Raw genomic sequence first — 11,292 nt, 5'->3', positions numbered from 1 at the left:
CTGATTTTTATGTGTGCATGTCAGTGTGTGGAGGATTTGAGCAATAAAACAGAAAAATGTGCAGTGACACTGATAACTTCATCAATGGAGGTACAGCGGAACTGTCTCCACATGTGATATACAGCTCTGGAAAAAAAATATAAGAGCCCACTGCAAAATGATCATTTTCTCTGATTTGACCATTTATAGGTATGTGTTTGACTAAAATGAATGTTTTTGTTTTATTCTCTAAACTATCGACAACATTTCTCCCAAATTCCAAATAAAAATATTGTTATTTTAGAGCATGTACAGGGTGGGGAAGCAAAATTTACAATATTTTGATTGAAAGGGATTGAAAGACAGTGTATGACCAATTAGTTTATTGAAAGTCATGAGAATTTATTTGCCACAAGAACATTTACATAATAGAAAATGTTTTTATTCTATGTGTCCTCCTTCTTTCTCAATAACTGCCTTCACACGCTTCCTGAAACTTGTGCAAGTGTTCCTCAAATATTCAGGTGACAACTTCTCCCATTCCTCTTTAATAGTATCTTCCAGACCTTCTGGTAATAGTTTTGCTCATAGTCATTCTCTTCTTTCCATTATAAACAGTCTTTATGGACACTCCAACTATTTTTGAAATCTCCTTTGGTGTGACGAGTGCATTCAGCAAATCACACACTCTTTGACGTTTGCTTTCCTGATTACTCATATGGGCAAAAGTTTCTGAAAAGGTATGGATAATAGTGTTAGGTATGATTATGACATCAGTATATGTTTGGTTTCAAAACAATTGACGTAGTGCCTGCTGAGAAAAAACAACTAAATGTTCTTTGTAAATTTTGCTTCCCCACCCTGTATTTGCAGAACATGACATGTGGTCAAAATAAAAAAATAGATGCGGGTGTTTTCAGACCTCAAATAATGCAAAGAAAACCAGTTTATATTCATTTGTAAACAACACAATACTAATGTTGTAACTTGGTCAAAGTTCACACATCAATATTTGAAAAAGCACCAGACCTTGGGGGACCGAGCCTTCGCGGTACCTGTTCTTTTTGTTTTGTTTGTTTGTGAAGTGTCTTTGAGTGTCCAAAAAAGCTCTATATAAATGTGATGTATTATTATTATCATTATTATCATTATTGTTATTATTATTATTATTATTATTATTATTATTTGGTGGAATAACCCTGATTTTCAATGACAGCTTTCACGCTGTTGGATGACTTTATGCAGCTCCTGCCATAGAAATTGAAGACGCTCAGACATGTTCGATGGCCTGGACCATCCATGTTCCTCCAGAATTTTTCAAGGTGGGTTCAGGCTCTGGAAATTGTTCTGGCCATGACAGGGTCTTCATCTGGTGGTCCGTCATCCACACCTTTATGGACCTAGCTGAGGGCAGGAGCACTGTCCTGACAGAAGAACCAGTCCTCAGAGTTTGGGAACATTGTCACAGCAGAAGGCCACTAGTTTTCAATAGTTATTTTTTGGATTCCAGTTACTTTTGCGGTACTAATAGCACTGTTTTAGCCTATTGTAAGAAGATAGTGATGGACACAGTAGTGGTGTTTATACTTCTGCTTCTTAAATAAGGCATGGATCAGATGTTTATTAAAGTAGTGATATTCTGCTTGTATTAAATAGAATGCTTCATTTTCAAACATTTCCATGTGGTCTACATAAACTGTAAATGCTCTGCTTGGGTCTGAATTCTTCATTCATTCAGCTCCACAGGTCCATCTTCAACCCTATTTCTGACTAATGACACAAGAAAGGTGGTTTGGAGCGCTGGTCCTTTAAATGCAAATGAGCCACTTCAGGCTCCGCCCCCTCCAGGTTGTTGGCTGTGCTGCTCTGTCTCGTTCAACCAACAACTGAACATTTTAGGTAATGGGCTCCAAGTTTGGACATATTTTCAGTATGAACTACAACCGCTGCTGCTGACAAACAATTATGTCGTAGTTGGAGAAATGTTCGTCTGATGTCTGGACCTTATACATGTAAATGTCGTGATGTAACTAGTTATAAAATGTAACAAATTAAGCAGGAATTAAAACAGTTGTAGAAATCCACTCGATTTTTGCCAAAATGAATATAAACATAGCTTTGCAGCACCTGGAGGGTTCAAATTCAAACTTTTTGAACTATTAGGGTCCAAATACATAAATAATTGAATTAATAATAACTAATAAAAGTGGGTTTAGATAAATATGACCCCTTTTAGTAGAATAAGGTGTGCTTGTGTTGGAATTCGACAGACACAGGAATGGAATGGCTGTCATACATGCACACATGCTGATTTCAGAGGGAATTGCAGTAGTCTCTTAATATTTTCCAGAGCTGTATAGTGGTAACACCTAAGTAAAATACAATAAAAGCAAAAGGCATAATTAATACATCAGTGCTTGTGTGGAATGTTTATCAGAAGAATTAATGCTTAAACAAATGCATGAGTCAGTTATTCTTCTGCATTGCAGCTATTTTTAAGAAAAGACAAAAATTATCAGAGGAATTAATGCTTAAACAGATGCATGATTCACTTACTTTTCAGCTTCAGAGCTTATTTTTAGGAGAAGACAAACATTTTATCATTTTATCGTTAATGTATTTTAACGGCAGGCAGCTCTGAAACCTGTAAAAGAATTACAATGTGAAGTTTGCTTGTTCGCAACTGAAATGACATTACTGCACCATAAAAAAGGAACTGCCCTTGTCTGTTTCACGGTGTAATTTAAATAACAGAGGAAAATACAATGTGGAGGAAATGCTACTGAAACTCTGCTGCACTGCACTGTGATCTACAGTAATTGTGTTAATAAAAGCTGTTTGTCTCCTGGCTTGTTCTTCTGATTTACTGTAACTTCTGAGCAATGTCTGTAATGAGATTATAAAATATCTCTGTGTAGAAAGTGGCCCAAAAGAAGTGCTGAGTACACAATTATTTGGTGGTTCATTCTTTAACGCATTAAGACCCAAACATCCACCAACTACCAAAATCGTCTACTGATATAAATTGTTTAATCCCTGTTGATCCACTAATTCGTGTAAATAATTGGTGTAAAATACAGTTCTTCATCTTTTCATGGTCATCAGATATGACCCATTTGGACGTTCAGAGGCTCCATAGTTACCGTGGAAACACTGTCATCTTCTACAACATTGATTCACCAGTAAAACCCATGGAGTTGGATCAATGACAGTGAGATGGACACACTGGGTTTATGTTCAATTAATGAGAGATTTAACTGAAAAAGTCACTTTTTCTTCAGTTTTCTCTATTTCTGATATAATAATCCTCAACTTTACTCTGACCCAGTGTTTTTCAACCTTGGGGTCGAGACCCCACATGGGGTCGTCTGGAATTCAAATGGGGTCGCCTGAAATTTCTAGTAATTGATGAAAATTAAAATAAAATAAAAATAAGCTACTAATAAGAAATACATGGTGAAGTGAGAGAGACAATCACAGTACATAAAAGACATGATTAACTGTGAGTCTGAAACTGAAGCACTGTGGTTCTGTTTATCTGTCAAATGTTCATTGTGGTCGGTTTCAGATGCTGCAGCTCTTTCATAATTTATAGTTTGAGTTCTTGTTTGTTCAGTATTATTATTATTATTAATAATAATAATAATAATAATGAGAAGAAGAAGAAGAATGATATACATTATCTAGACTAAATGTCCTCTAAAATTAATGTTTATTTGCAACATAGTATAGCAAACTATTACATGATCAAGAAATTAATTTTATCCCCCCAAAAAAAGTCTCCATTTTGAATGTCTGGGGTTGCCAGAAAATCATTATGTTAAAATGGGGTCACGAACCAAAAAAGGTTGGGAACCACTGCTATAAGCTTTCATGAACATCTGCATGATCAGTGAATTAAATGTTGGAAAATACCTGATTTTCACTGAAAAAAACCAAAAAACACAAAATACCGAAGATAATGTTACAATAAATCAGTGTTTCTCAAACTGTGGGGCGAGGGGGGGGCAAAGGCCTGCCAGGGGGGCCATGGGATCTCTCCTGGGTGTTTTTTTTTTTTTCCTTCAGGTTAGAACATGTATCAGGTGGAACTAATGTTTTAGTGTTGGAGCTCCCTGGACTCATTTTAGGGACGTACAACAAACAAATCTACTGCCATGGTGATCTGTCACTAAACCAGACACAGAGTTTAGGTTTGGAGAATGGACAAGGACTGGACTAGAAAAGAAAATGTGCAATGTTTCTTTTCTGCACAGTTTGCACTTTAATGTTCTTAGATGTGCAATGGAAATGGGCTCAATGCAGCCACTGATACTGTTCAAATGTTCATCACTGTTACCAAAATTAGTTTGTTCTAAAAAAGGAACTTTACTGTCATAGTTGTAAGATGATTGCACATTTCCTGTTTCTATTTGGAAAAACATTGTCTCAGGGAGCAGTCTGGTTGAGTTTATTTGTATTGTTCAAGCAAAAATCAAAGTTATTTTTAATTTTGCACAACAAATTATTCAAGGAATTAGTAAAAAGTATTGTTATGATATTGATGTTTCTTTCAATAAAACTTATAATTGCACCATTGTTACAATGTTGTTGGGGTTGAGGGGGGCTTAGAGATTTTTTGTCCTCCAAAGGGGGGCCCCCACAGAAAAAGATTGAGAATCACTGCAATAAATGGTGATAAACCACTTAAGGATGGTTAAATATGGAGAAAAATTCATTTGGGAACTGCCACCAATGTCACACTGGGTCCGTATGGGTTAAGCAGTGTCAGGCATATAACTGTGCACTGCTGTGATGTTGAGCAGCAGAACTGAGACTGAAAGGGTGATTTTTCAAAATAGAATTTAATAAAAATCTTTACTTTTGTTTTGCTCACTGTGGACATGAAAGATTTGAGGATTTCAAAGTCTTAATTGAGAATTTAATGCAACAATCAATAGCATCTATTATCAAACAATGACAGGTATTCGTGGTATGAATCAGTGTAACGGATCTAAAGTGTATAATGTGGTTAGTGACATGTACGCCTGTGTGCAAGAGGGTTTGTGTTATTTACAAAGCAAAACAAAAAAACCCCACATAAATAATGCAAATGCAAGTCACACAAAACAAATGGACATGGCCAAGTTGCTATGGGAACAGCTATGTCAACCCCAGTGAGCAGCAGTGAATGTCACAGTGAACGGGCACTGTCAGAGCACATACCTCCGCCAAGGCCCCATAGTCCATTATTTCACACAAACCCCCTCTCACAACGTTAGAAAAGCAAATATGAAAAAATACCATCATCGGCCTCTTTTTATGGATCTGGAAAAGTGATGGGTTTGTCCTTGGCCCGAGTTTAGAAAAAAAAAAAAAAAAAATCAGTGCAATAGATTTTTCGTAATCCTCCCGGCTGACAAAAGTGATCACTTAATCTCCTCTGTGAATTTATGAGTCAAAGTAGGAGCTGGAAATAGTGCTGCATCGACAACTTCTGCAACAAGTAACTGAATTTTACAAATTGAAAGTGGATGTATGAGCTGCACCAGGGTGAGATGAAACCTATCGCTGTTAAAAACATTAATCCAGTGAGGCCCACATTTAAGGCGACAACGTCACCATGAGTAAATGAAACTTAGCAACAAAACATATGTGGCTTACAGTAGAATTCATTTATCTTTTCTTGCATTTCTCATGTTCTTGTAGTTTAGGCTCTAATGCAGGGGTGTCAAACTTATTTTAGAGCAGGGGTCATATTCAGCCCAATTTGATCTAAAGCAGGCTGGACCAGTGAAATAAGACAATAACCTAGAAATAATAATCCCAATACGTATCCTTTAGTGTGAAAAAGTTAAATTACATTATGAAAATGTTAATAAACTGCAGAAAATGTGTCCCCTAATGGCAGATTTTAAGTGCTGCTTATAGGAAAGCCGTAACAAGAAAATGGCTAAAACTAGAAAAACCTACAGTGGAGGAGTGGATTGACATCATTTATCATGTTTTTAAGATGGAAAGAATTACTTTTGCAATAAGACTACAACAAGGTCTGTTTGTGAAAAGATGGGAAAGATGGATTAGGTATGTCACACCAGTTCGACCATCGTTTATCTAAAACCATATCTTGTGTCCATTTCACCCCTTTTTCCTTTTTAACTCTTTTGCATCAGTTTTTTTTTTGTTTGTTTGTTTGTTTTTTAATATCACAAATTCCTGTTCTAGGGAGTTTAGCTCTTAATTTTGTACTGTATAATTTACATCTTTGGTATTGCTGAAGGAGGACCAATCATTCTTATCTGTTTTGTCTGTGGAGTCACGGACGTATCGCTGTGTGATTCAGTTGTAATTTTTAGATGAATGAATGAGAATGGTGAATTGTTATGTGAGTAAACATGTGAACCATGGAAAATCCTAAAAAAAAGAGAACTGGAAAAAAAAAAGAAAATGTTAATAACCTGAACAACCATATACAAAATGAAATTTCTTCAGAAAAATAAGTGTAATTGGCAAATATACCTCCAAATTTTTTCATTGTTTTCATGCAAAAAGTGCAATTTAAACAATAATCTGCCTCAGTTTGTCATTTACACATGTGCATCGCAACTTACAGATTACAGTGGATCTACAAATACACAAAATACTTAGTAACAGGCAGATTATTAAAATTTCTCTTATTTGTATAAAAAAAATATTCTGGTTGCTCATTGTTTTGTTATTTCCCATTTTTATGAAAGAATAGTTTGTAAATGTGAATCTTTTCACATAACTTTACTTCTTTTTACACTAAAAAAAGAAAACGTGTAGTTGTCATCATCTACAGGTTATTAGAATAATATTTGACTAGTCCCATCCACTTTTCCATCATTTTGAGCTGTAGTTGACCCTTTGATTGTTAATCAGCGTAATTTTTGCATTTCATAAATTCATCCTGTAAGGCAGATTGGATTATTTGGTGGGCCAGTTTTGGCCCACGGGCCGCATGTTTGACACACCTACTCTAATGCATACAGGTATAATCAAATTTTCCCCTCTCAAAATACATACACATCATAGCTATTCATTTTTGCTTCTATAACATCATGCTTGTATGAGAAATAATAGTTAGTTACACATAGAATCCAAAAAGAGCTGTAACTTGTGATCATGCAACACTGAGCAATTTAACCCTATAACGCCATATGTATCATATTTGATACATGAGTTCTGAAGCCCTCTACATGATCAGTGTGATATTGTTTTCTTGAAAAGTGACACTACATTGTGATTGTCATTAATGAGGAAGGAGGCAGAACTTTGCCAAAATTGAAAAGGAATTACCAATTTGTTCGACATCTGTCTAATATTATGTTATTATTTGTTCAAAAATAATAATATCTGAGCATTGAGACCCAATGTATCAAATATGATACAAAATTGAAACTCATACATGTAAATTGATATTTGAAAAAATGTTTTTTGGTTGTTCAGAAGGACCAATAAAGGTTTCAGTTTCAAAGAACTGGAATTTTGTGTCAATCATTTAATGGTTCAGGCTTTACAGGATTAAAAACCCCAAAAACCTGAAATGCATAGTGTTTAAATTCTGTGCAGAGGCCGGGAGCTTGTGTGTATGATGGTCCCATGCCATCAGAAACATATATGATGGGTTAAATCTGCTACCAGTGTCCTTGACCAAGGCAGCAGCATAGATCTGGAGGTGGACCTTGAACTCCTAATATATAGGAACGGTAGAATGCATACACTGCATTTCCCGTACAGGGTCAATCAAGTTGAGCTTTATTTTTTGTTAAATTTTCCATTCACCATTACTTTGCAAAAGGGGCTGTCTGACCATGAGTGCAGCTTGTTGACTTGCCATTGAAGACTATTAACAACACGTCTTGGTATAAGAGCTTTTCTGGGTTTGTTCCACATAAGTGACAGTAGATAAATTTGTAGTCATTACATGTGAAAAGGATAGATGTGTATTCCTGGCAAAGCCTGATAGAAGACCTCTCATGAAGCTGGGTGGAGCATCACTTTAATCACCTACACCTCCGCCTTTATGTGTTTGAGTGTGAGACATGAAGGGAAAGGTGGAGAACAGGACAGAGAGTAGGGAAAAAAAACACATGGGCAGTATCTGGCAGTGTGCGAGATGAAAGATCAGACTAATGGGAAAGAAGCAGAGTAACCGGAGTCAGTTCAGGGTTTGATTTGTGTTGACTGGCTGCAGTAGGGAGATAATACACGGATGACAGTCTGACGGAGTGACAGACAAAGACGAGTTACACCACGTTACAGTGACAAACAGCACTACTAATATGAACTGCCTTAAGGCTGAAGACACACCAACCCGACTGCAGATCGTCACCAGAAAAGTTAGTCCGAATGATCGGTTGGCTCCCGTCTACCTGACATGGTCAACTAAGTGTGAAGAACACACCAAATCAACTACTGATTTGAGCATACGTTCTGCGAAACATGAAACCTGAAATGACAGAACATCTCTCTACACTGTAAAAAAAAAAAAAAAAAAACGTAAAAAACAGTAATATTCCCATCAGCAGGGGTGCCAAAAACTACTGTTAAATAACGGAAAATAACCATCTCATGAAAATACGGTAATTTTCCATAATTAAAATACAGTTTGTTGCACTAACTTTATATGAGATTTAGCATATTTTTTTGACTTTTTAAAGTTTAATAAAGAATATTTACATGTATTAAAACAATCAAATTACCCATAAATATATATATAAATAATTTTCAATGAGACTAAATTGTACAACCCACTGATAAAAACTGTATTTGGACAGTTTATCAGTGCTTATACATGTTATACATTCACAAAAATACATTTATTCAACATTTTTTGTCGTGAAACCTCCCGTAATTACACAAGATATTTGTCAATTAATAAACAAGTCTGGTTAAACTTACAGAACAAATACTTCTTTTACAGTTAATTGTCAGTAATTTTATCTCGTTTTACACTGAACAAAAATATAAACGCACCACTTTTGTTTTTGCTCCCATTTTTCATGAGCTGAACTCAAAGATCTAAAACTTTTTCTATGAACACAAAAGGCCTATTTCTCTCAAATATTGTTCATAAATTTGTCTAAATCTGTGTTAGTGAGCACTTCTCCTTTGTCCTTTGCTGAGATAATCCATCCACCTCACAGGTGTGGCATGTCAAGATGCTGATTAGACGGCAGGATTATTGCACAGGTGTGACTTAGGCTGGCCACAATAAAAGGCCACTCTAAAATGTGCAGTTTTACTGTACTGGGTGGTCCAGGGGGGTCAGAAAACCAGTCAGTATTTGGTGTGACCACCATTTTCCTCGCACAGTCTTCTTCATGAATTCTCTGAAACAGCTTTGGAGATGGCTTATGGTGGAGAAATGAACATTCAATTCACAGGCAAAAGCTCTGGTGGAGATTCCTGAAGTCAGCATGCCAATTGCATATTCCCTCAAAACTTGTGACATCTGTGGTATTGTGCTGTGTGATAAAACTGCACATTTTGGAGTGGCCTTTTATTGTGGCCAGCCTAAGGCACACCTGTGCAAAAATCCTGCTGTCTAATCAGCATCTTGATCTGCCACACCTGTGAGGTGGATGGATTATCTCAGCAAAGAAGAAGTGTTCACTAACACAAATTTAGACAGATTTGTGAGCAATATTTGAGAGAAATAAACCTTGTGTGTTCACAGAAAAAGTTTTAGATCTTTCAGTTCAGCTCATGAAAAATGGGAGCAAAAACAAAAGTCGTGCATTTATATTTTTGTTCAGTGTATTTTTTTTTTTTTTTACAGTATCAAACTTTAAATGAACAGTTTAATCTCATAAATAGAAAAGAAATATTTGTGAAATTACGATACATTTGCAAATGTATTTTAACTGTATTTTTCTCTGAAAAAAAAAAAAACAACTTTAAAAATGGACATTTTTTGGTTATTCACAGTTTTTTCATGTTACATTTGACATGTAAAATCAGTCTATTTTTGTCATTTCACTGATATTTTCCTGTATCTTAAAAATACAGGAAAAATCTGTAAAATAAACAGTGAATATTCTGTTAAATTACAGCTTTTTTTTTTACAGTGTACACCAAAACACAGAGCTCTCTGTCGTCAGTTGTTGCTGTCAGCAGAGTGTTGAGTAGTCCAGAAGGGTTGTTGTTGTTGTACTCATTCAACAGACGGTTAGTAATAAGAAGATACTGGCGTTGTCAGCTCTAGGGCTTCTTCTTGTGGAAGAAGAAAGATGTCACAGGCGAAAAACTGAGGAAAAATCGCACTATGCTAACAATGCTAACAGTGTTCACTTCATGGAATGAATGAAGTCCATAGTCAACACTGACTGGCACTTTTTCAGATACAATATGAGCAGTGAATGGACTATTATAGAAGACAATAATAGTGCGAAGTACCTTGGCATAGCTGGATTCACATGTGAACTTCTCCTTCGCTGATTCATTAGTCAAAGGCTATCCTCCACCAATCAGACTGGTCCAACTGAACGATGGGAAGTGGCCCATTACACATGTTGAATTGGCTGAAAAGAATGGCGACGGCATTACCGATGGCCGACCGCACGGAACACACCAACCAGATTCATGTGCCTGGAAGCCATTACATCGTTATCAGGCTTCTGCAGAGCATGATGATGAGATGATCATTAATTGAACCAGGTGTGCTGGAAGAGGGAAATATCTAAAACATGCAGGATACCGGCCCTCGAGGACCGGGTTTGGACACTCCTGCCGTAGAGTTAATTGATGATTCACTTCATTTTTGCGAAAAAAAGAGATGGATTTAGCCAAAATTAAGCCGTGACAAGGTAAGAGAACAATATGATAATTAGCACAGCTTTGAGCAAGACGTGCACCATTTTTTGGACGTACTTTTTGAAAATTAACCATGCAAATCATGGGTACCTCTGTGACTCTGTCCTCCACATCGATCTGAAGACAAGATGTCTACAGCCCAAGCCTCATAGACATATTTTTCACAGCTTTGTACAATGGCAACATTCTTCATCCTCCTCTATTGAGCAATCTGTGAGTTCATTCATGAGTTCATTCCAATAAATGTGTTCTGTGTAATACATTCACAGTCTTCTGAGTGTTCCTTGGTCATCAGTGCCATTCTGCACATGCTCAAAGAAAATTTCCCCATCAGTACCTTCTCTAACACTTGTTATAAATTCATGAATTACTACATACCAGTGCATTACAGCAGAGGTTAGACTTTTCAATGAGTCCTAATTAGTGCAGAGATGATGATGATTTTGAACAGTGCACTGCCACCCAGCAGTGATGCAACATCAGTGTAAGAAGAAA

At 36.4% G+C, this 11,292-nt stretch overlaps 1 protein-coding gene and 1 long non-coding RNA gene across 4 annotated transcripts in view; one reads left to right on the top strand and one right to left on the bottom strand.

Moving 5' to 3' along the window:
* The window catches only part of rnf123 (ring finger protein 123), a 276,643-nt gene that overhangs the window by 145,084 nt on the left and 120,267 nt on the right, over window positions 1-11,292 (bottom strand). The gene's annotated exons all lie outside the window — the stretch shown is intronic.
* Window positions 1,318-2,829, top strand: LOC115419365 (uncharacterized). Its single transcript, XR_003935430.1, has 2 exons — window positions 1,318-1,607; window positions 2,216-2,829. It is a non-coding gene; the product is annotated as an uncharacterized LOC115419365 (long non-coding RNA).

This window comes from Sphaeramia orbicularis, chromosome 5, assembly GCF_902148855.1.
Source record: "Sphaeramia orbicularis chromosome 5, fSphaOr1.1, whole genome shotgun sequence".
Lineage (NCBI taxonomy): Eukaryota > Metazoa > Chordata > Actinopteri > Kurtiformes > Apogonidae > Sphaeramia > Sphaeramia orbicularis.
The sequence above is the reverse complement of the archived record's forward strand: the minus strand, read 5'-3'. Positions and strand labels throughout refer to the sequence as shown.